The sequence below is a fragment of the Caretta caretta genome, chromosome 1 (assembly GCF_965140235.1).
Source record: "Caretta caretta isolate rCarCar2 chromosome 1, rCarCar1.hap1, whole genome shotgun sequence".
Classification (NCBI taxonomy): Eukaryota; Metazoa; Chordata; order Testudines; family Cheloniidae; genus Caretta; species Caretta caretta.
In genome coordinates, this window is record NC_134206.1 from 67,440,301 (window position 1) to 67,464,144 (window position 23,844).

The following is a 23,844-nucleotide window of genomic DNA, read 5'->3' on the forward strand; positions in this document are numbered from 1 at the left end:
TCATGTGAAGCTATTGAAAGGATATCTAGAATCTTATTTTCTCTGGATTTATGGGATTTTTAACCCTGTTTCTAATATGATTCCTCATCATCCAGGGCCTGCCCATTTTTTGTGTGGCACTGTAGTAAAGCAGGCTGTACAGTGTTTTTCTTAAAGAGACATATTGTATCGATATCTTTCAGACATTTTTTATTGTATGTTCATAAGCAATCAGGTGGGTAAGCATCTGGTTTCACCAAAATAAATTAAGCTAAACTGCTTTAACTTTTTTCTGATGCAGATATTTTAAAACCTGCTTTAAGCAGAACTAAGTTGGTACTTAAAATAGCTCACTGATATTCAGAATAATGGTATGAAAGCAAGTATAGTAAAAATGGACATTAAGGTGCAGTGTAAGCACTGATTCAGCTATTACAACACTAATTCAAAAATTTTAGCATGTAAGGTCTACATCTGTGTGAATTAAAAAGTGTATGTACACAGAGGCATTCTAGAAAGTGTGTCTAAAATCAGGCAATGGTGGTTGAAGCTGTGAGGAAATCTGAAGTGTGATGTCATCTTCAAATCCTGATTAGGACAGAAGAGGAAAGCAGCAAAACTATTTTCCAAAATGAGTTGGATAATATTCACTGTGTCATTTTCCCAATTTTAGCCTTCCTTGTGACCCAACTGACTTTATCAGCACTTCTTTATGAAAAGGATCTCCCATTGTCATGTCTGTTCCTAAAGGGTCAGGCAGATGTGTCTGTCTCTATTCTGCCTCATGAAAGGTCCGATATTTAGTTTTGTTCTCTCTGGAATATCCTGACAGTGTTAGTACTAAATAAAAGCTACCAATTCCCTGCTTGTGTTTATCCTTCTTGGGAGCTTTGCCTTCAGGAGTGGAAAATTATCATATGTATGTTTAGTGATTATATCTGCTTTTGATTAGTGTATAGACAAAGATACATCTCAGTGAAAGTACTTTTGAGTAAGATTATTATTAGTTCCTTTATTATAAAATGTTCTAAATACAAAAATTAGTTCTGTTCTTTGTGCTGTGCCATCTTTTTCCCTACTACATCACCATTGGCCTGCTTGGTTACTTCAGAGAGTTATTTCAGGGGTTATCTATACAAATCTCCACTCTGGAGTATAACTTTCAGCAGTTAATATTTTTTCTCAAACTAAGACACCTCTCTGTGACTTTGGCACACATACAGCTGCATTTCCCATGATGGATACAGCACATACACTTCCAAATACATCATCTACAGTTCCAACTTGGACTGAAATTCAGATTGCCACAAAATGTGCACCTTGTTTCCTATATAATTTAATAGAATCATAGGACTGGAAGGGATCTTGAGAGGTCATCTAGTCCAGTCCCCTGCATTCATGACAGGACTAAGTATTATCTAGACCATCCCTGACAGATCTTTGTCTAACCTGCTCTTAAAAATTTCCCATGATGGAGATTCCACAATCTCCCTAGGCAATTTATTCCAGAGCTTAGTCATCCTGACAGTTAGGAAGATTCTGTTGATGTCCAACCTAAACCTCCCTTGATGCAATTTAGGCTCATTGCTTCTTGTCCTATCCTCAGCGGTTAAGAAGAATTTTTTTTCTCCCTCCTCCTTGTAACAAACTTTTACATACTTGAAAAGTGTTGTTATGTCTCCTCTCAATCTACTCTTTTCCAGACTAAACAAATCTAATTTTTTCAATCTTCCCTCAGAGATCGTGTTTTCTAAACTTTTACTCATTTTTGTTGCTCTTCTCTGGACTTTCTCCAGTTTGTCCTCATCTTTCCTGAAATGTGGCGCCCAGAACTGGACACAATACTCCAGTTGAGGCCTAATCAGCACGGAGTAGAGTGGAAGAATTACTTCTCATGTCTTGCTTACAACATTCCTGCTAATACACCCCAGAATTATGTTTGCTTTTTTTGTGAAAATATTACACTGTCGACACATACTTAGTTTGTGGTCTACTATGACTCCCAGATCCCTTTCCATGGTACTCCTTCCTAGGCAGTCATTCCCCATTTTGTATGTGTGCAACTGATTGTTCCTTCCTAAGTGGAGTACTTTGCATTTGTCCTCATTGAATTTCATCCTATTTACCTCAGACCATTTCTCCAGTTTGTCCAGATGATTTTGAATTATAATCCTATCCTCCAAAGCATTTGCAACACCTCCCAGCTTGGTATCATCTGCAGACTTTGTAAGTTTACTCTCTATGCCATTATCTAAATCACTGATGAAGATATTGAACAGAACCGGACCCAGAACTGATCCCAGCAGGACCCCACTCGTTATGCCCTTCCACCATGACTTTAAACCACTGATAACTACTCTCTAGGAACGTTTTTCCAACCAGTTATGCACCCATCTTATAGTAACTCCATCTAGGTTGCATGTCCCTAGTTTGTTTATGAGAAGATCATGCAAGATAGTATCAAAAGCTTTACTAAAGTCAAGATATATCACGTCTATCACTTCTCCCCCGCATCCACAAGGCTTGTTATCCTGTCAAAGAAAGCTATCAGATTGGTTTGACAGGTTCTTCTTCGAGTGCTGTCCCTGTGCTCCACTCCAGGTGATGGTGCATCCCGGTGCCATTGATTGGAGATCTTCGGTAGCAGTGCCTGGTCAGGACGCATGCGCTCAGCTGCTGTCTCGCGGTCTCGTTAGAGTCTGCCTGAGCGCGCGCCCCCTGCACTCCCCTCAGTTCCTTCCATCCTCGGCTGAAGACAGGACTCGGGGCAGTGCTGATCCTCTTCCCTGGTTTCTGGAGGAAACAATTACAAAGAACATAGAAATAGTTAGTTAGTAACATCCCAGTTGTTTCCCTTCCTCCAGATTAGTTACTTAGTTTTTTAAAAAGAAAACAAAACCAAAAAACCCCGTTTTTTTTCTTCTTCAAGTTTGTCTCCCGCTGAGACACGCTCCCTGGGCATTCCTAGAGCCAGGGGCTTCAGGATTCAAGAAATGTGCTTCCTGCCAAGTGTGTCCATTGCACGAGCCTCAAAACCAGGGCTCGTCATGACAGGAACCTGCGGCTAAAAATGCTTCCCAGGCAGAAATCCCTGCAGCCGCCTCTAAAGACAGGCAATGGCAAACCCTCTCCCTCACACTCCCCGGCCAGGTCCGAACCAATTGGGAGCATGGCTTCACCCTCTCAGGTGAAGAGGCAAGAAGCCCACTGTCTCCGTTCAGAGACTTTCACAAGAGTAAAGGGTCTCCTGTGAGATCCTTACCCTCAGTGCTGACAGCGCCGAAGGCAGGAGCCTCTGACCATCCCAGCACCTCAGCCACGGCTCCCGCGGAGCACAGAGGCAGGGACCCGACTTCCCATGCCGGGACGGTCTCCTCGGTACCAGTCCCCTCGGCACCCAAAATAGACCTGGTGCTAACAGCGCACTCTGCCCTGGTGCCGAAAAGAACATTGGCACTGAGCCTGCCTGCCGCTCAGATAGCAGCAGCGGACCTCCCGCAGGGCGCCTACAAGCTACCCGAGGCACCGGGAAAATCCAGACAAAAGTCTGTGCATGCCTCTGAGCACAGATCGCACGCCGCGGAATCAGAGTCCGGGGAGCAGCAACAACAGTTCCTAAGTCAGGACAACCTCTCAGTGGCACCTGAGCCTAACTCTCCGTTCCTGGACACGCAGTGCTCACTCTTTGACCAGCCACTCTCCCCGCCTGACCTGACAGCGAGCCTGATATGCAGCAGCATGCAGAGTTCTCCCCACCTACCTCTCCTCCTCCACCGGAACCTTTTGCACATCAGGTCATGGCTTGCAACCACCAGCCGCAGTTTCCCTACTTTGCACCCCTGTGGGCGACACCTAACTTTTCTTATTCGATGCCTTGGCCTCACTGGTACGCTTGGCCAGCTCCTACTACCACTCGCCCTCATGCTTCTTCCACCAGACCACAAGCTCTTTCTGCTCCTCTATTTCCAGCTCCGTCTACTTCTAGAGCGCCTGAACTCCCCTCTGAAGAGGTAGGCTATGAACCATACCCTGATTCACTGACTCCTAACTCTCCATCAGCTCCAGACGCCATCATGCCTCCACAGAATGTGGACGATTTCAAACAATTCCAGGAACTTTTCAAGAGGGTGGCCCTCAGCCAAGATATCCCTTTAGAGGAGGTCCAGGAGACAGATCACAGACTCCTCAAAATCCTTCAGCCCTCTGCGCCCTCAAAGATTGCGCTTCCCATAAATGAAGCACTCCTAGAATCAGCTGACACTCTCTGGCAGATCCCAGCCTCTATCTTACCAACCTGCAAAAAGGCTGAATGTAAATATTATGTTCCTGCTAAGGATGTAAACTTCTTATTCTCTCATCCACAACCAAATTGTCTTGTAGTGGATGCAGCGACACACAGGATGAAACAGTTGCACTACTGACCCACCCCGCAAGATGAAGACCTCAGTTGCCTTGACATCTTGGGCCACAAGGTTTATATCTCCTCCATTCTGCAATTCAGAATTGCCAGCTATTCTGCCCTACTTGCAAGCTACGACTTCGATAACTACAATAAACTCTTTGAATTTACCTCCCATATCCCAGAGGACAGGAGAGCAGACTTTAAGTCAGTCCTCATCGAGGGCCAGTTGGTCTCCAGAACAACCCTACAAGCATCTCTAGACATGGCAGACACAGCTGTCCACACTACTGCAACTGCAGGGGTTATGCGCAGATCTTCCTGGCTCTCTTCATCCGGTATCCCCAAAGACCTGCAGATCAAAGTGGAGGACCTCCCCTTTGATAAAGACAAATTCTTTTCCAAGAAAACCGACAAAGTCCTTCACACCATGAAAGACTCTAGAGAGACCCTGGGCATCTACCCATCCCTTCCCAGGAGACAACAGTATCAACCTTACCACACACACAACAGTATCATTGGCATCAGCCCAGACCATATGATATACCCAGGAATCGGCCTAGACCTCCTAGGCACAGACAAAACCAAGCGCAAACAGCTACCTCCCAACCTTCAGGAAATAAACAACAATTTTAAAGTGTTGGTCAAGGGTCTGCATGACCACTCCTTGACTCCACTGCCTACTTGCCCATTTGGCCACCGCCTCCAGGTTTTCCACCATGCCTGGCAGGAGATTACACAGGACCCCTGGGTCCTGGAAATAGTTCAGTCCGGTTACTCTATCCCTTTTATATCCTACCCTCCTACCCTTCCCCCTCCCTCTTCAGGGACCCCTCTCATGAGCACCTGCTTCACGTAGAATTGGCTCATCTTCTACAGATAGTGCAGTGGAACCTGTACCGACACAACATCAAGGAAAAGGGTTCTACTCCCACTACTTTCTGACCCAGAAAAAGACTAAGGAATGGAGGCCTATTCTAGACCTACGCGAACTGAACAAATTCGTAAGGGTACAGAAATCCAAGATGGTCACACTGGGCACAATAATACCTGTGTTGGAACAAGGGGACTGGTTCACAGCCCTTGACCTACAGGATGCCTATTTTCATATATCCATTCATCCAGCCCACAGAAGATTCCTACGATTCACAATCGGACACGACCATTTCCAATACAGGGTACTACCTTTTAGACTCTCCACAGCACTGAGAGTATTCTCCAAGACCCTAGGCGTAGTCGTGGCGCACCTCTGCAGACATGGGATCATACTTTTCCCCTACCTAGACATTGCCTCATCAAGGGCAACTCATATGACGAGATGCTACAAGCTACCCATTTCACCATCTCCCTCCTTCACAGCTTAGCCCTGCAAATAAATGTCCAAAAATCCACCCTGACACCTACATAGCAGATCAAATTCATTGGGGCTCACCAAGACTCAATTCGAACAAGAGCCTCACTGCTACACAACAGATTCCTCGCGATCATACATCTCATACACATGCTCTCTGTTCGTCTCAGAATACAGGCAAGAACTTGCCTACAGCTCCTTGACCACATGGCAGCCACCACTTTCGTAGTCAAGTACGCCAGGCTGCACATGAGATGTCTTCAGGGCTGGCTCAACTCCCAACTATAAACCCAGCAGGCACAGCCTCTGCAAGCTGCTAACTCCTCCAGCAAATGTACTAGCTTCCCTACAATGGTGGACGAGACCAGAGAACCTCTGCATGGGCATTTCCTTCCAACAACAATCCCCCATGCTCATGCTCACCACAGACGCTTCTCTGATCGGTTGGGGAGCACATCTGGGGAGGACACACGGCACAGGGCTGCTGGTCTGCGCCAGAGACACGTCTACACATAAATCTTCTAGGGCTCAGAGCAGTGAGACAAGCCTGGCTTCACTTTCTTCCCCTCATAAAGAACAAATCTATCCGGGTCCTAATGGACAATATAGCATGGATGGTTTACATCAACAGACAGGGGGGAGTACGATCGCACTCCCTATGCATGGAGGCCATCCTGTTGTGGAATTGGTGCATACAATACCACATACAAATTATTGCTTCATACCTACCCGGATGTCACAACACTACTGCCGATGCGCTCAGCAGACACTTATTCACAGAACTCAAATGGGAATTGCACCCCATGATACTACAACAGCTCTTCTCCCACTGTGGCACCCCGTCAATAGACCTCTTTGCCTCAGCCCAGAATCACAAATGCCACCTGTTTTGCTCCAGAGCAGGATTCGGGACTGCATCCCTAGGAGACGCGTTCCTCATCCTGTGGAACAACTCTCTTATGTGTGCCTTTCCACTGATCCCTCGATACACAGGGTCCTGCACAAGATCAGAGATGACAAGGGCCGGGTCATATTCACTGCCCCAGCTTGGCCGAGACAGACATAGTATCCTTTCCTGTTCCACATGTCCTCCCGTCCTCCACGGACTCTCCCCAACAGACCAGATCTGCTTTCTCAGGACAAGGAACGGATTCTCCACCCTCAGTTCCCAAAATTTCACCTGACAGTGTGGTTCCTTCATGATTCCAGACCCATGAACTAACCTATTCCAAGCAAGTCCGATATGTCCTCCTGCATAGTAGAAAAGACTCCACTCATAAAACTTACCTGCAGAAGTGGAAGCGCTTCTCCCTGTGGTGCTCAACTAAACACTTAACACCCCATATTGCAACCCTTCCTAACATCCTACACTAACTTTTGAAACTAAAACAGGACAGACTCTCAGCTCCATCAGAGTACACTTCATGGCGCTCACCACCTTCCATGATTCGTTCGACAGCTATTCAGTCTTTGCCCACCGCACCATAAGACACTTTCTCATGTGCCTACAAAAATCTCTGCCCTGAGATTTATCCATCAGCAGTTGCATGGAATCTCAATCTCATTCTTTGCGGTCTTATGAAACCTCCATTCAAGCCCTTGACTACCTCATCTCTTCTTCACATGTCCATGAAGGTAGCTTTCTTTGTTGCGATAACATCAGCAAGGAGAGTAGGGGAAATAAGCGCCCTCATGGCCTATGCTCCCTACACAACCTTTTCTAAAGATAAGACCACATCCTAAATTTCTCCCAAGGTGGTGTTCACCTTCCACCTTAACCAACCAATATACTTACCTACATTCTATCCCAAACCTCATGAGACACCGCATGAGGTGACTCTGCATACTCTCGACATCAGATGAGCAATTGCCTTCTATTTAGATAGGACTAAATCATTTTCTAAGTCCTCATGACTATTTGTCTCTACTACTGAGAGATCGAAGGGTGTGGCTATCTCTAAGCAACACCTTTCAAAGTGTATCTCTGACTGCATCAGATCCTGTTACCACATTCAGAATGCTCAACCGCCTGAAGGCATTAGAACTCATTCTACTCAAGCTATGTCAACATCCGTTGCCTTCCTCCATAACGTATCCATTCCTGATATCTGTAAGGCGGCCATGTGATCATCTGAACATACATTTGCCAAACACTATGCTATTATGCAGGACACCACAGCAGACACCATAGTGGGCCATATAGTACTGTCTACAGTTCTCACTTCCGTAACTCCAAAATCCCACCAACCATAGTGGGTACTGCTCCACATTCACCTGGAGTGGAGCACCCACAGGGACAGCGCTCGAAGAAGAAGAGAAAGTTACTCACCTTGCAGTAACTGAGGTTCTTCGAGATGTGTGTCCCTGTGGGTACTCCACTCCCTGCCCTCTTCCCCTCTACTTTGGAGTAATATTCTGACTTCTCCAAGGTATAGAAGGAACTGAGGGGGGCATGGGACACGCATGCTCGGGCAGACTCTAATGAGACCACGAGACAGCAGCTGAGCACATGCGTCCCGACTAGGCACTGCTACCGAAGATCTCTGATCAACGGCGCCAGGATGCACCGTCACCTGGAGTGGAACACCCACAGGGACACACATCTCAAACAACTTCAGTTACTGCAAGGTGAGTAACTTTCTCATTTGTTCTTGACAAATCCATGCTGACTGTTACCTATCACTTCATTATATTCTAGATGTTTGCAAATTGATTGCTTAATTATTTGCTCCAGTATCTTTCTGGGTACAGAAGTTAAGCTGACTGGTCTGTAATTCCCTGAGCTGTCCTTATTTTCTTTTTTATAGATTGGCACTATATTTGCCCTTTTCCAGTCTTCTGGAATCCCGTCTTCCATGACTTTTCAAAGATAATCGCTAATGGCTCAGATTTCTCCTCAGTCAGCTCCTTGTGTATTCTAGGATCTGTTTCATCTGGCCCTGGTGACTTGAAGATATCTAAGTAATTTTTAACTTGTTCATTCCCTATTTTAGCCTCTGATCCTACCTCATTTTTGCTGGCATTCACTCAGTTAGACTTCCAATCACCACCAACCTTGTTGGTGAAAACGGAAACAAAGAAGTCATTAAGCATCTCTGCCATCTCCACGTTTTCTGTTATTGCTTTCACCCCCTCATTGAGTAACAGGCCTACCCTGTCTTTGGTCTTCCTCTTGCTTCTCATGTATTTGTAGAATGTTTTCTTGTTACCCTTTATGTCTCTAGCTAGTTTGATCTTGTTTTGTGCCTTGGCCTTTCTAATTTTGTCCCTACATACTTGTGTTATTTGTATATATTCATCCTTTGTAATTTGAGCTAAGTCAAATACTTATGAAATATCTTTTTGAAGTATCTTCTTCCTTTATTTTTCAAAGAAAGTTTCCTTTGTCATTTTTTGTTAAATGAAGTAAATAATGTTTTGTAATCTCATTATTTTGTTTTAAAATTCTTGGATTTTTTTCTTTCACATAGTGTTTTATAACCAAATGTATAAAATCTCAAAATTTTACATTCTAGATTTCACATACTGCATTGTGTTAAAATAACATTTTATGAGCACAACACCTTAAGCTACCAGCCCACTTTACATCCACTGCTGTTACAGGTTCTTGTATGGAGCCATTTGGGGCTCCATGCCAGTTACTCTGCCACCTATCACAAACTGATGTTGTTTCACACTGCCTGCTGTTTCCTAGCTTAAGGAAGGTGGCAGGACTCAGTAGAAGGAAAAGACAGAGCATGTAAAGGGTTCAGATCAGGGGTGGGTCATGACACCTACAGGTGCTCAGAGCTCAAAAGTAGTGAAATCACCATGCCCCTACTCCATAGGAGGACAATGCTATGGAGAGGCCACAGAGGAAGAATCTAAGTCTCCATCTTGAGATCTGCTTCACAGTGCCTCGCTACTCAGCATGTCAGAGGGGGGTAGGAATGTGGTAGTTGCTCTGTGAGGCAATGACCGTTTTTTCTTTGAGTAACATCTGCATATTCCCATTTGTGGAATCAAGGCACCTGAACCATGAGCTTCTTCAACCTTTCTGGAAAGCAGTATCCATTAGGGCCACACACCACTCATCCCCCCTCTTGAATGGTTCTGAGGGTATAAAACAGGGAGTGGCCCCAATCACCCCTCATTTCTTATCTATTTCTTGTCTTGGATTGCATAGTGTCCTTGATACTTTCCTTGTTGGTTTTTTTCTTTTCTCTCTCTCTTCGTATGCCTTTTTTGAAGCAAATTTTTGTTTATAGTTTTTCAGTTACTCACATTTTTCTTTAGAAAGAAAAAATGAGATCCTGTACTGCCTGCACTCTATAGGGCAGCCTGAGACACACCTCCTGATAGAGGTGGCTCATGAGGCCTAGTCGACTAAGCTGGCATTGAATAATCCAGAATCAGCTCCAGAATTTGTCCCACCGGACCAAATTTGTCTGTCTCTCAAGGCACAATAGAGGCATCTCAGGGTGGTTGTTTTATGGCCGTTTCTTTCTGAGGGAGTGGCCAGTTTCTAATCTGTTTCACTTATAGGTTCTCATTCACTAATGTAATGTTTGGGTTGCAATTTATATTTATTTTAAAATATTCTATTAGAACCTTAAAATTGAAATATTTCTATTCCTATAACTATAGCTAAAATAAGTTTTTACAAAGCCTAAAATTTGTGTCATATTTGACCTGACAGTGTCCCTCTACTAGATTGGTTGATTCAATCAAGCAGTGCCATCAATCCCATATTCAGGGGTTTCCAGATCTGAAAAGAACAATGCAGGTTTGAATTCAAAGCCATGGTACACTATAGTGTCAGACTGATCAGCTCAAAAGGGGACAAGGATACCTGAAACTCTATGTAACTAAGCTAGAGTTCTACACTGATGCATGCTGAGAACTAACGTGACTTATTCTCTGCAGTGACTGCCAACCATGTAATTCTTAGATGATATCCTGCCATTTGTTCTATGCAACAGAACTGATATCAGTTCCAAAGTTGCTCTCTCCACTTCGTGTGTAGAGTTAGAATGCAAAAATAGTGATTTTTCGGTATTGTGGAGAAAATAATATAAAAATGGACAGTGATGGAATATGAGGAGAAACAAAAATAAAAGTTCATTGTTGCCTTCTAAAAACAAATTAAAGTCAGATAAATCTTTTACAATCTCCTTTTCCCATGTGTCATTAACTTTCCTTGCATTATCCTTACTTGTATATATGAGCTTTGAAAGTTCATATGCTGCAGGTCTGTCTATCTATACTATGGTGTTTCTAAATATAGGTTTCAGAGTAACAGCCGTGTTAGTCTGTATTCGCAAAAAGAAAAGGAGTACTTGTGGCACCTTAGAGACTAACCAATTTATTTGAGCATGAGCTTTCGTGAGCTACAGCTCACTTCATCGGATGCATACCGTGGAAACTACAGCAGACTTTATATATACACAGAGAATATGAAACAATACCTCCTCCCACCCCACTGTCCTGCTGGTAATAGCTTATCTAAAGTGATCATCAGGTGGGCCATTTGTGCTGGAAATGTTTGTTTTATTGTTTGTTTGTTGCTGGTTTGTTTTATGTTTTTGTAATTTTTGGTCTTTGATTATTGTGTTCTATTAAGATTGCAATGTGCTTTGAAAAGTTCTGTCTTGATCCCTTCTTATGTCTTTGGTAGGTTTTTCCACAGATGGCAGCTATCAACTAAGAGCATTTTATCTCTGTTCTTGAGAGCTTCACATGGAATACTGTTACATATATTGGCATAGAAAACACTGCTGTCGCAGTGTCCAATGAATGGAGAAGTGGTCTCAGATATATTGTATCTATTAAAAGCTTTAAATATTATGACCAGGGTCTTGCATTGGCATTGTAAGTAAAATTGGAGCCAGTGGAGAATGCAGAAACTGATGTGATATATTATTGATAGTTTTTCCTTCTGAAGAACCAAGCGTCAGCATTCTATACAAGTTGGAGTGTTTATGTGGCATTGAGGGTGGAAGCAACATTGTCCACTTTCTCCATTGGCTCCCCATTTACTTCCAATGCCAACAATAGCAGTAGTAATAGTGAGAAATTTCTTTTGCTCCTGCATCTGGCCACAGTGATCAGTCCCTGTCTAGAAGTGACTAATGCATTGATTACTGTGGCCAGAACCAGGACCAAAAGAAATGGTTATAATTTTCTGGAAAGATGGGCAACAGGGGATGGATCACTTGATGATTACCTGTTCTGTTCATCCCCTCTGGGATACCTGGCATTGGGCACTGTCGGAAGACAGGATACTGGGCTAGATAGACGTTTGTTCTGACCCAGTATGGCCATTCTTATGTTGTTATGTTCTAAAGATGGAAGTTAAAGAAGGCATTTCTCACTATTGTTTCTACCTGTTATTCAGGATTGGTGATGAATATAGTAAGATCCTGAGACTTTGTATTTCCTTAATAAACATAGTGCATATGTCTCAGGTGGTGAGAAAAGTTACTGTCCTGATTATCTTCTCAAACTATTCTTTTTCCACCATCATCACTTCAGTTTTGCTTTGGTTCAGTTGAAGCCAGCTGCTTTTCGTCCAGTTACTAATGTCGGCAATACAACAGCTTGGTGATGGCATCTGTTTAGAAGGTGATATAAAACAGGGTTCCATCAACAGTGGGGCCCCTTTATGTCTTATCCCTTCAAAGGAATCACCAACAGAAATTGAAGAGGAGGGGGAACAGTACTGATACTTGCGGAACTTCATGTTAGAGCAGCTGCACATTACATGTTCAGGATACTATTTGAAAGAAATAATTGAGTCATCATAGTGCTGCACCATCCTCTCTGGCTAGGTCTCATAGGTAGGTCAGCAACAGCTTGAGACTCACTATGGCTGTTGCTTAAAATAGATTGAATACTACAAGCACTGAGGTTTGATATCAGTCATTTTCCCTTTGGGAAGTCATCCATCAGTGGAACAGAGTCATCTCTATGTCCAGCCTTGGTCTGTGTGGGAAGCTTGAATGTGTGTGGGATTTGGGATGTTGGAATATGCCACATGCTGGCAAAATTTGAAGAGATGGTGGAGGACAGGGTAGTAGTAGGAAAGACTGTCCATATCAAATGTTGGTTTCTTAAGGAGAAAGTGGACTGTCACAATCTTCAAAATGGCTGGTAAACTATCTTTGGTGAAGGAGGCATTGATAATTGCTTTCAGTTGTAGGCCTAATTGCTCTTTGCTGTTGTTCACTAGCCTGGAGGGATAAAGATCTGTTTAGTAAACTGGCTGGGAAATGGCAAAAATTTTGTTTACATTTTTTGTTAAAATTTAATTTTTGACAAATTTTGCAGTGATCAGTGCTTTGATCAGATGTTTGGGATATACTGTCTGGGGTGATTAGGCAGTTGTCTGCACTGAACAGTTCTATAAACTGTGATTTCACCACTGCTGGAGCAGAAGAAAATACGTTTGTTTTTTCACAACCTGTATAGAGGTGGCAAGTTTCCACTATGAATGGTTGAATTTAGGGCCATAGTTTCTAAGCTGGGCATAATAAGTATGCCTGCAAAATTGTTCCGTTACCTGAGCTACTCGGTTTGTGTTCAGTGAGTGCAGACACATTTTAACAGTGGCTTTTGTTTTGTTCTACTGAAAAATTGGCCCTTAATGTTTAAGCAGTAGACACATTTTCCTGATTGTTAAACCAGAATTAAAGGAGGATCAAAATTGTTCCTGTGTGTGATATGAGACATCAGATCTTGAACTAATATGTCTGTATGCAGTGAAGTAGGATTATATCGTAAATTTTAAAGTACTTTTTACAGGTAAGACCTTGGAAAATGTGTTGCTATTATTTATTAATTACTTTATGTTTGTGTTGCAGTCTTAATCAGATGAATTGCCCGTTGTACAAGGAACTGTGCAAACAAATGACAGGTTTCAGAGTAGCAAATTGGATACAATTAACTTAGGCTTGAATAGAGACTGGGAGTGGCTAAGTTATTATGCAAGGTAACCTATTTCCCCTTGTTTTTTCCTATCCCTCCCCCCCCCCCCCCCCGAAGTTCTTGTTAAACCCTGGATTTGTGCTGGAAATGGCCCACCTTGATTATCATACACATTGTAAGGAGAGTGATCACTTTAGATAAGCTATTACCAGCAGGAGAGTGGGGTAGGGGGAGAGAAAACCTTTTGAAGTGATAAACACCCATTTTTTCATGATCTGTGTGTATAAAAACATCCTCACTGCATTTTCCACTTTTATGAATCTGATGAAGTGAGCTCACAAAAGCTTATGCTCAAATAAATTGGTTAGTCTCTAAGGTGTCACAAGTACTCCCTTTCTTTTGTGCAAACAAATGTAAACTTTCTTAATGCAAACTGAGGAGAATAGGTGTAGTCATCTTTTCAGCTATTATTTCTGTTTAGAAAAATGACTTTATGTCCTTCCATCTTAAAGAGGAAAATTATAGAAAAGGATATCCAGGGATAATAGCTCTCTTTTCAAATCATGAATGGGTGCTGTGAAGTGATTCCTTTCCTAGTAAAAATCTCAAGAGTTGTACTGTAGACAAACAAAGTAACTGAAAGGTTTCAGAGTAACAGCCGTGTTAGTCTGTATTCGCAAAAAGAAAAGGAGTACTTGTGGCACCTTAGAGACTAACCAATTTATTTGAGCATAAGCTTTCGTGAGCTACAGCTCACTTCATCGGATGCATACTGTGGAAAAGTAACTGAAAAGGATTTAAAGTATTGTTGAACAAGATGTTAAGATCCTAACATTTACAGAAATCGGACTTGGCAAACCTCATGTAAGTGCAGATACACTGTATCTAGATAAATATATTAGAAATGTTATGGCAGTAAGCAGTGAAGTTTAAATCTATGTTTTATTAATTACCCTGGATAAAGAAGGTAGTCGTTCTGTTTCCAAAGTGTAAGACTTTTTCACATCCCTGGTGTTAAAAACGATGCCATGCCAAAGAATTATAAATAGAAATGCTATGGTCTAAGAAAGCTTTTAGTTCTGTTAGGGAAGTAAACTGACTGAAGTTTTTCTCATTTAGTCGAAGAAAAATAAAGGCTTCAGACATGAGGACTGGCAGTACTTGTATCTGCTTAAATTCCTTCTACATCTCCAGTTGATTGACATACTCAACAAGCTGTTAATTGCCCACTTGGTGTGTTTTAAATGAGCCTTAAATTTTTAGGATTTCTGATGTAGATTTGTAAGAACTGGAAATTAAGTAAGTTTAATTGCATGTTGAGTATTTTTATTCACCATTCACAGAAACAATACTCTAGACCATAGTAGCACTTAGTGTGGATTTTCAATGGTCCTTTCCCCCTGATTTGAGCAGCATACATTTGTTTTCTTTAAATGAATAACTGTGTACTATTTATACAAAGATAGTACCTTTACACTAGTTCTACAATGAGAATATGCGTGTTGTATCAGTTATTCATAAAATAAAAAAATGTGTACGTAGATTGGTAGTGTTTTAGAATAGTAATTTAGAGGCCTTCTTAGATAAGAATATAAGAGTGTTGGAAGTCTAAGGTGACTGTAGTTGTCTTCACACAATGAATTGGAACTACTCTTTTTTCAGACTACTTGCTTTACTTTTACTTCAATAGTTTTGGTCCCTGGGGTGCAGAGCTGAGAAATATAGATTGTAACTATGATGCCACATAAGCAGAATAGTTTAAGTGATGATACAAAATGAATTGCCTCTGGTAGTGAACAAGTAGAGACTGGTTTGTGTAAAACAGTTTTTTACAGTCTGACTGTGGTGGGCTATTCTCAACCCCAGTGATACCTGCTGAGGAACTGTTAAATTTAGTTACATTATAGTAACATTTCTCTGAAGAAATGAATTATATACCTGTAGAGTAGTAATTGTTTGCATGCAGCCATGGCTGTTATTATGCACTCAATGACATTTTGTCTTCAGATGTGAACATTTGGATTGGTGCCAGATGTGAATTAATCTGTGGTTGTGATATAACAGAGAATGTTGGCAAGGTTGGGATGGTTGGGATGGCAAAGTTCTCTTCTCAGTGTCTAGACTTGATTGTCTTTATTGTGGTCAATAAATGCCATGTGATCTTTCATCATGAACCATAAATAAAAAAAAAATCAGAACATAAGATAATATTGAATACAAGGAACTGTCCAACTATCCAACAGAACCCTCTAATATTGGACACTTACAGCATAGGGTACAAATCCTGATTACCCAAACTTTACCTCCTCAAGGACTACATTGTCAACTTTCAAGTGGCCTATAGGCTGCACCTAATTTGCATTAAATGGAGAAGATGCAGCCATAATTTTGAACATGGATGTATGGATCATGGAGACTAGAGAGTGTAGTTTACAGTGTTCCATCGTGAGCTGTGCGGAAGGCTGCACTGCATGTTTGCATATGTAGTCTCTATTCATGATCAAGACAGCTGGTAGGCATCACTTCAGCCACCCTGCTCTGGAGATAGAAGAGTATGCCACTAACTGAGTTATACTGAAATACTATATCTGGTATAAAATAGCCACTGTGTTTTCTGTGACCTCATCCCTGCAAACCAGCTGCTAATAGGGGATATCTGTTGAGTCTTTCTATTATACATCATCTCTTACAATTCCTGTCTGCACAACTTTCATCTGTCTTTATACCTATTGCACGCATAAAGTAAGGTGGGGGTGGGGTGGGAGGGAGAGGAGCTAACCTTTTCAGCTCGATTACAGAGAGAACAGTTTGTTTTTGTAATTAGAGCTCAGCAGTGATCTCTGTTTATTTCACTGTTATTCAGCTCGCTGTAAACAGAACTCAATTTTGACAACTGTTTAGCTCACGGCACAGATTTAAAGTATTAAAGGATAATGGAAGACTTATTAGATTAGCTTTTGCCATGATCTTTTAGTGTCCCAGATAATTATTATTTGTGATACAGCTGAATGGTTTATGCTTGTATTATTATTATGCATGCATTTCTGTGTAATACCTTATGTACTGTTGATAGGCACTAAAATATGCATTAGGAAGTATACATTTAGTCAGATTGCACTGATGTCAGTGGCGTTTTCAAGTGGTTCAAATTGCTCTTTTATGTGAACTGCTTTAGTTTCCATATTAAAAGAATGAAAAGGTTCTCAGGCTCCTGATTTTTTCTTTTAAAGGCTCCGTCATCTTCTTCATCATTATTACTACTCTTAATCATTTTTAGTAACACTCATGTGATTCCACCACACACCTTTGATCCAATCATTACATTACATTTCTCCTCAGGCTCTGGCATTTTTACTTTCAATGCTCTCTCTCTCAAGCTTTCTCAGTGTTCTTCCATATTTTTTCTTGCACTACTACCCTTCTTTTGTTTCTTGTTTAGTTCCTTATCCCTGCTAATCACATGCTGTTTTGGACTTTCTCATTTCATTCTTTTTCTGATTGCCTCTTAATACCCATTAATTATGATACATTGCTTCTTACTCTGATTTTATCATTGACTTTTTACCTTTTGATCACTTCCTGCCCATTGTACATAAAATCTGTCTTTTCAATCTTTCCCCCACTTTTCCCCACATCCTGGGTCCCCAGTTTCTCTTTCTTTTAGCTAACCGTGTTCTGTTCCTTTGTCTGTCTCTGATCAGAAACAATACCTCTAATCTTATTTTCTGTTTTTAGCATGAATTGTATACACTATTTTGCCTTTGTTTATAGCTTTGATATCCTATGTAGTCTTTCTCTTAAAAGACTTAACTCAAATGGCAACTTCCAGGCAATATTAATAGATTAGGTCACTGTGTTCAAAAGAAGTTAACCTGATCATCTTGGGCACATTTTACAATTACTGGAAAAAATAACTGAGAAAAACTTTAATATGGAGTTTTCACATTTGAGAGATTGCATTTTACTCTTAATGTCCATTGGAAAAGAGCATATGTCAGTGACGAAGTGGATGCATTTAACAAAAAGATGGGATTAGTTTATAAATGAAACACATTTCATATTTTCTTCTCAACCCCAGGTGATCACTGGTGGCTTACTGGTTCACAATTTGCTTAGAGGAAAGGGAACACTCTGTCAAGGCCCAAAATTGTGCCTAGTCTACAAAATTTTCTGATTTTTTGAAATGTACTTTTCAAAAAAACAGTCTGATATGCATGGGTCATGGGTGAAGCTTCTCCTGGGGGAGGCTAGCTCCCTGTCCTGCCTCTTTCTCCCGTGGCTCCACTTATACTCCACCCCCACTCTGCCCCAGACCCCACCCGTGGTCCACCCTTGCACCCCCCCCACCCCGCTCACCACATCCCTCCTCACCTACAGCTCTCTATCCCGCTCAGCCCCCTCCGCCGTCACTCCCCACTTCCCTCCTCTCCTCCACCCCCTCTCTCACAAGGCCCCCACCGCCCACCACTCCCTCTGGCCCTCCTCCTCTCCACACACCCCTTCCCCCAAGGCCCCCGCCGCTCACGCTAACCACATCCCTCCTCTTCTCCATCCCCCTCGCCCTCGAGGCCTCTGCCGACCACTCACCACGTCTCTGCGGGGGAAGAGCGGCTATGGAGCAGAGGAGGGATTCAGTGGGCAGGGGGGGTGGAGGAGAGGAGGGATGTGGCGAGTGGCGGGCACCTCCGGAGAGGGGGCGTGGAGAGGAGGGACTCAGCCAAGCAGAGTTGGGTGGGTGCCTCAGGGAAGGGGTGCAGCAGGGACAGGAAGAGGCAGAGTGCAGGTGGGCCCCCAACAGCCCAGGCATCTGGTGGCGGGTTGGCAGCCACTGTACCGGGGAAGCTTAGACTGCCTTGGCCTATTATACCCGCTGCCTATGCTGATATGGAAACAAATACCAGCTTCTCGACAATGTGATCTTTCTCTCAATCTCTCTGTTATATATTATTATGTATTAGTCTTTATACTGCACTCATGCTCGTGGTATCTGATCTACTACGATAAAACAAAACAAGCTCAGTTTTTTGATAATTTTAATCATATGCGGATGTTACCCCATCCTTTTGCATGGTGCTCTCTTTTTGTTCACTTAGGCAGGCAAGATATTGAAACGTACAAGCACCCCAGTTTTACAGCAGTGTTTACTACTTGGGGGTGAGGGGCTTGTCCGTCTTTTGGGAACCAGACTGGTTATGTGGGCCGAAGATAAAGGAGTAGATAAATGTAATCACTTTGGATCGGAAAAGCCATAGTTTGCAAATTCACATGCACACATTGCAAACATGCTGCTGTGTCTGTGGGAAAAGAAGCAGGTTGCTCTCTGAAAGCCAGAATCCTCCTTCTCTATGCTTGTTCCTTGTGACCCTTAATGTAGTTGATTGCAATAGCTGATTGCAATCGCGTGTATACAAGATTGCAGGCTCAGGCAGCATCCCACAAGTCAAACTTTTTTTTTTGCCCCTGTTGCACAAATAAATACTGCTCGCCCAGCAGCATAAAGTCTCTGTATGAGTGAAGGAATTGGGAGAGGGCTCAGACTTCCCAGACAGCAGGAGATTAGGAACGGGGGGGGGGGTGTGAATCAGACAGAACATGTAGAAATATTGTAAAGACTAAGACCTTGTCTACACTACAGGGGGAGATCGATCTAAGTTATGCAACTTCAGCTATGTGAATAACGTAGCTGAAGTCGACGTACTTAGATCTGCTTACCATGGGGTCCACACTACGTTAGTTCCACTGGAGCTCTCCCGTCAACTCCCCTTGAGCTTCTTGTTCAGGTGGAGTACAGGAGTCGACGGAAGAGTGATCAGCGGTCGATTAGCGGGTCTTCACTAGACCCACTAAATAGACTGCCAGTTCATCTATCACTGTGCGTTGAACCCCCAGTAAGTGTAGACAAGCCCTAAGAAAGGAAGATGGTGGAAGGAAGCAGCGAAAGAGAAGACAGAAAAGGAAAAGAGAGAGGAGAGAGAGAAAAGAAAGTTAGTGGTATCTGTGGCAGGAGGACATAGTGTGAGGGGCATGTTCAGTGGCCATCTGCTAATCCACAACAAATAGAGGCTTCAGCAAAAAAGGATGGAAACCACTGTCTTAGATTTTCTTAAACTTCTCACAAGAATGGAACAGATCAGCAGGATGGCAATGTGCATGCATGCTCACAAATGCTGGTAGGTCTGATTTCAGGCTTATTGACTCGGTGATGTCATTTAAAAAAAAAACAGCAAATTCTTTCCCTGCAAAAGAATGTGTGGTACTTTCATCTGACAGCTATCCTATCTTGGTAGAACTCAGAAGGTGATGTTGCACTGTAGTGCATGTGGCCAAAATGTGTAGACATGAATAGCACTTACAAGGTCTGTATTTTTTAGTGAAAGAAAAAAACCCACAAATATTTGGATTAAATTTATATGTAAAATTTTCTTCTTTAACTCAGAAATAACTGTCCTCTGAATTCATATATAAAATCTGAGAAGACAGGGTAATTAATCACAATCCAGTGTGTACTGTGAGTGTGCCATTTTATTTTAACACTGAAAGGAAAAGGTTTAAATTATTTCCCTCCTTTTTTTGTAGCCATATTCAAAGATAATGATTGTATATATATGGCTTATTATGTCTTTTCTTTTTTTTAAAGAAATGACATAATCTGCTCTGCAGAGTACTTGAATGTGCAACAGATAATATGTCCGTAACGCTATTGTATATCATTCTTCTTTTCTTTGATCATGATTCTGATAATAATAATAATAATAATTTAAAATATAAATTCTGCATCTTTTTTCAGATCAACATAGTGGGTTATGGGCTAAATGTCATGAAAAATTAAATTAAATCACAACATAATTCCCTATAGAAATCTGTTTAGTTCTGTAGAATTCCCATCAGGAAACACTGAAACCTAAGATATTTGTATTGTTTGGTGAAAAAAGTTGTTTGAAGCTAAGTGAGCAGGGTGTAATTTGCAGTGCTACAATATAGTATGCATTTCTTTTTCATCCAAGCAAACTGTAATAATGTGGCAGAAAGACTTTCCTATAAACAATATCACAGTTGTAGCAATCTCATATAAAATAGTTTCTTGTATTTGTATTGAAAATGTTGTTGTGATTTTTTACACACAGTTAGGTTCAAAAGTCTTGCTGCAACTTACAACCTGGCTGGATCAGTTCCAAGATTCCCAATTTTCTGTGCACACATGAGTGCACAATAACTAACAATACACTGATATGTGGCAGTTAGTACAAACTAATCTTCCTCACAGTCTTCTCAGGTAGTTGCAGGATGTGCCAGATGTGGGGTGTTGTCTTTTAGCTTCTTTCAACGTTTTGTGGCATTTTCTCTCCGTTTCTAAACTGCCTCTTCTGCTTTGATTCCTTTGTTGAGAGCAGGTGAGGATGGTTTGGAATAAATGGGTTTTTTGTAACTCCAGTAAATTAAAACCAAAACTGTAAAGAGATTTGTCTCAAGCATATGCAGAAGAACCTCTGCACAGAAATAGTATTTTTTTCCAAAGTAAAATTTTACATTACAAAAGAAATTTCCATGTTAAATATGCACATATTTATGGCTAACTTTACAGCCAAATTGACAAAAACTATACACGTCATCTTTCATTATTAGAGCAGCTTCTAGAACTAGATGCCATTTAAAAAAAATCACATGCATCTCATTACCTTATCACAGAAAGAGATTTAAAATCTGAGGTGTTTCATTTCAAAATGATTTTTAACCTTCTGCTTGGGGGAAAAAAACACGTCTTTCAAGAGAACAAAAAAAAAGTGGAATAATCTGATAATCTGTAACTCTGTCTCCTAAATGTAATTTTGCCCAAAGAAAAGATATTAAGCTTTCTGAAATATTTTCTGTTCATATTTAGTTCAAAAGCATTCTTTTATTCATCTACATCTGACTCTCCTAGTGGAATATCATGATTTCTCTTTTACTGAAAAGCCTGAAGCTTAGGAGCTGCACACTATTTTATGACCTTCTTTAAAGAGCAGAAGCTAACTAGGAATACTAGGAAATTAAGTTTTGTCTCCAGCACTAAAAAACTAAAAGTAAAAAGTATAAGGTAATCTTTTGTGAGAAAACAGAAAGGGGCCTGCAAATGATATTCTGTTCTAGGGGATAGTATCTCTTCCCACTGTAACATAAACTGTCATTGGAACCCAACATCGAATAAAAATTGCACGCTGCAGAGCAAACCGGGAAAAGATTAAAATCAACATTTTCATAACAGCCTGCCAAGAAATATGGAGAGAATACACAAAGGTGTCCACAAATACTGTATAACAAACTGTGATAATATTAAAACAAAAACCATATTCCAACATAAAAAGCCTTTCTCAGTCCTCAGAGCACAAACTTGATGAACTATTAATTCATAATCTTGTGGATAAAATATTCTATTTTAAATTATTAAGAATGATTTGGATCCATCTTGTTTACAATAATTTAGTATTCACTGGATAATCTGAGGTGAGATATTTACTAAGACCTGAAGACAGGAGTATCGAATTGCTCTAGCACACATTTTTCCAGAATCTGCTGTGTTTTATGCACTTGTGATCCATCATATATAAGATGAGATCCCGCCTAACAATTTCTATCTAGTATCCTCTTTTGAATATGACTTCAATCGCTTCTGCATTGTTTTTACCCTTTTATTCTAATATGGATAAAGTGAAGATTAATTAGACCATTTTGTTGTTTTTCTTGGTTAGCTCCTACTTGTTACAACATATTTTTCACTTGTACATTGGAATTAGGACCCCTTATTCATCCTAATAAATGATCTCTGAAAATTCGTGGAAAACGGAGCATGTTATACCACTCTCTGTTTGCATGGAGGAGCTGTGTGTTTCAGAGGACCTTTTGGACAGAGCGAACACTTGTCAGTGTAACATTTTCCACTTTTTTTTAGGTTGAATTTCAAGTGCTCCTTACTGAAATGAAGTATTACAAAATGAGAAGTATTTATCAGAGAAGCATGACTACTTTTAAGATATATGTGATAAGATATATATGTTTTATGTCAAATTTAGGAAGGCAAAAATAAGCCTGTTGGAGAAAAGAGAACATTTATGAATACTGAAAGACTGTGAACCTATTTAAAGAATCTCTTTAAAAGCTCTGGAAAACTCACTGGAGTATCAATTTGACTGTGGTAACAAGATGACTCATAGATTAATTGCTTTTGCTTCAACAAAACAAATAACATGCCTTTCACTCTGCTCTTTGATGTGCTGAATACCATAATAGTAGCCTTATAAACATGTGCATATCCCAGAATTACTTTCAGGTGCTTCCATATGTTGTGAGAGCACACTTTAAGAGCAGGATAGAAACATACACAAATTAAACAAGAAGAAAGAAAGAAAGAAAGAAAGAAAGAAAGAAAGAAAGAAAGAAAGAAAAAGATCTGCAGGGCAACAGTGCGAAAAAATGTTTAAGCTGCCTACTCAACCTGTTTTACACTGGAATTCTGCATAATTATGTTACAGAGGAGGGGGAAACAACAGATGTTGAATAAAGATTGAAAGTAAGAAAATGAGATTGTTCAAAATAAAAAAAATTAAAAAGGAGCTACAGTTGCTCTCAGCTAGACATTTTTTTGGCAAGACTTTTAGACAGCAATCTATTTCTCAAATTCATTGCCCATTTCAGTAAGATTAATGTAAAACAAAGTGTTTCTTTTTGAGTCTGATCATTTGAACAATTATACAGCTTCAGTAATCCCCAAGTCAATCTTTCAGAAAACAGCTGAATGTTTCCTCAAGCAATTTCATAAAGTAGATTAAATGAATTTGATATCAGGTCAAAAAAACTGCAAGTACTTTGCATGAGTAGGTGTTTTTTCCCCTATTATCTTATATAATTAATTGTTTTTACTTTCTGTACAAATATTTAAATAATCAATAGATTGGACAGTTGTTCCCAATCTTTGTGGGATAAATGCCATTGAACTATACTAAAACTTTTTATTTATTTTTTAATGTCACCTTTCAGACATCCCCTGACACATCTCAGACATTAGAGCAAAGGCAAAACTTTTACTTGAAAGAGAGTGGGTCCCATTTTTTCCTCTCATTAGCGGATAATTTCTGGTTTTGACTTTTAGTACATTGTTACCTTGAAGTTACTGTCAATAGTGAGCCACGGTATAGCCAAAATGAAGTGCTGAAAGATACATACAGAGACAACACAC

General features: G+C 41.0%; 1 protein-coding gene across 10 annotated transcripts in view; it reads left to right on the forward strand.

Annotated features, from left to right (window-relative positions):
• The window catches only part of PCDH17 (protocadherin 17), a 111,433-nt gene that overhangs the window by 55,695 nt on the left and 31,894 nt on the right, over positions 1-23,844 (forward strand). The window lies entirely within an intron of this gene.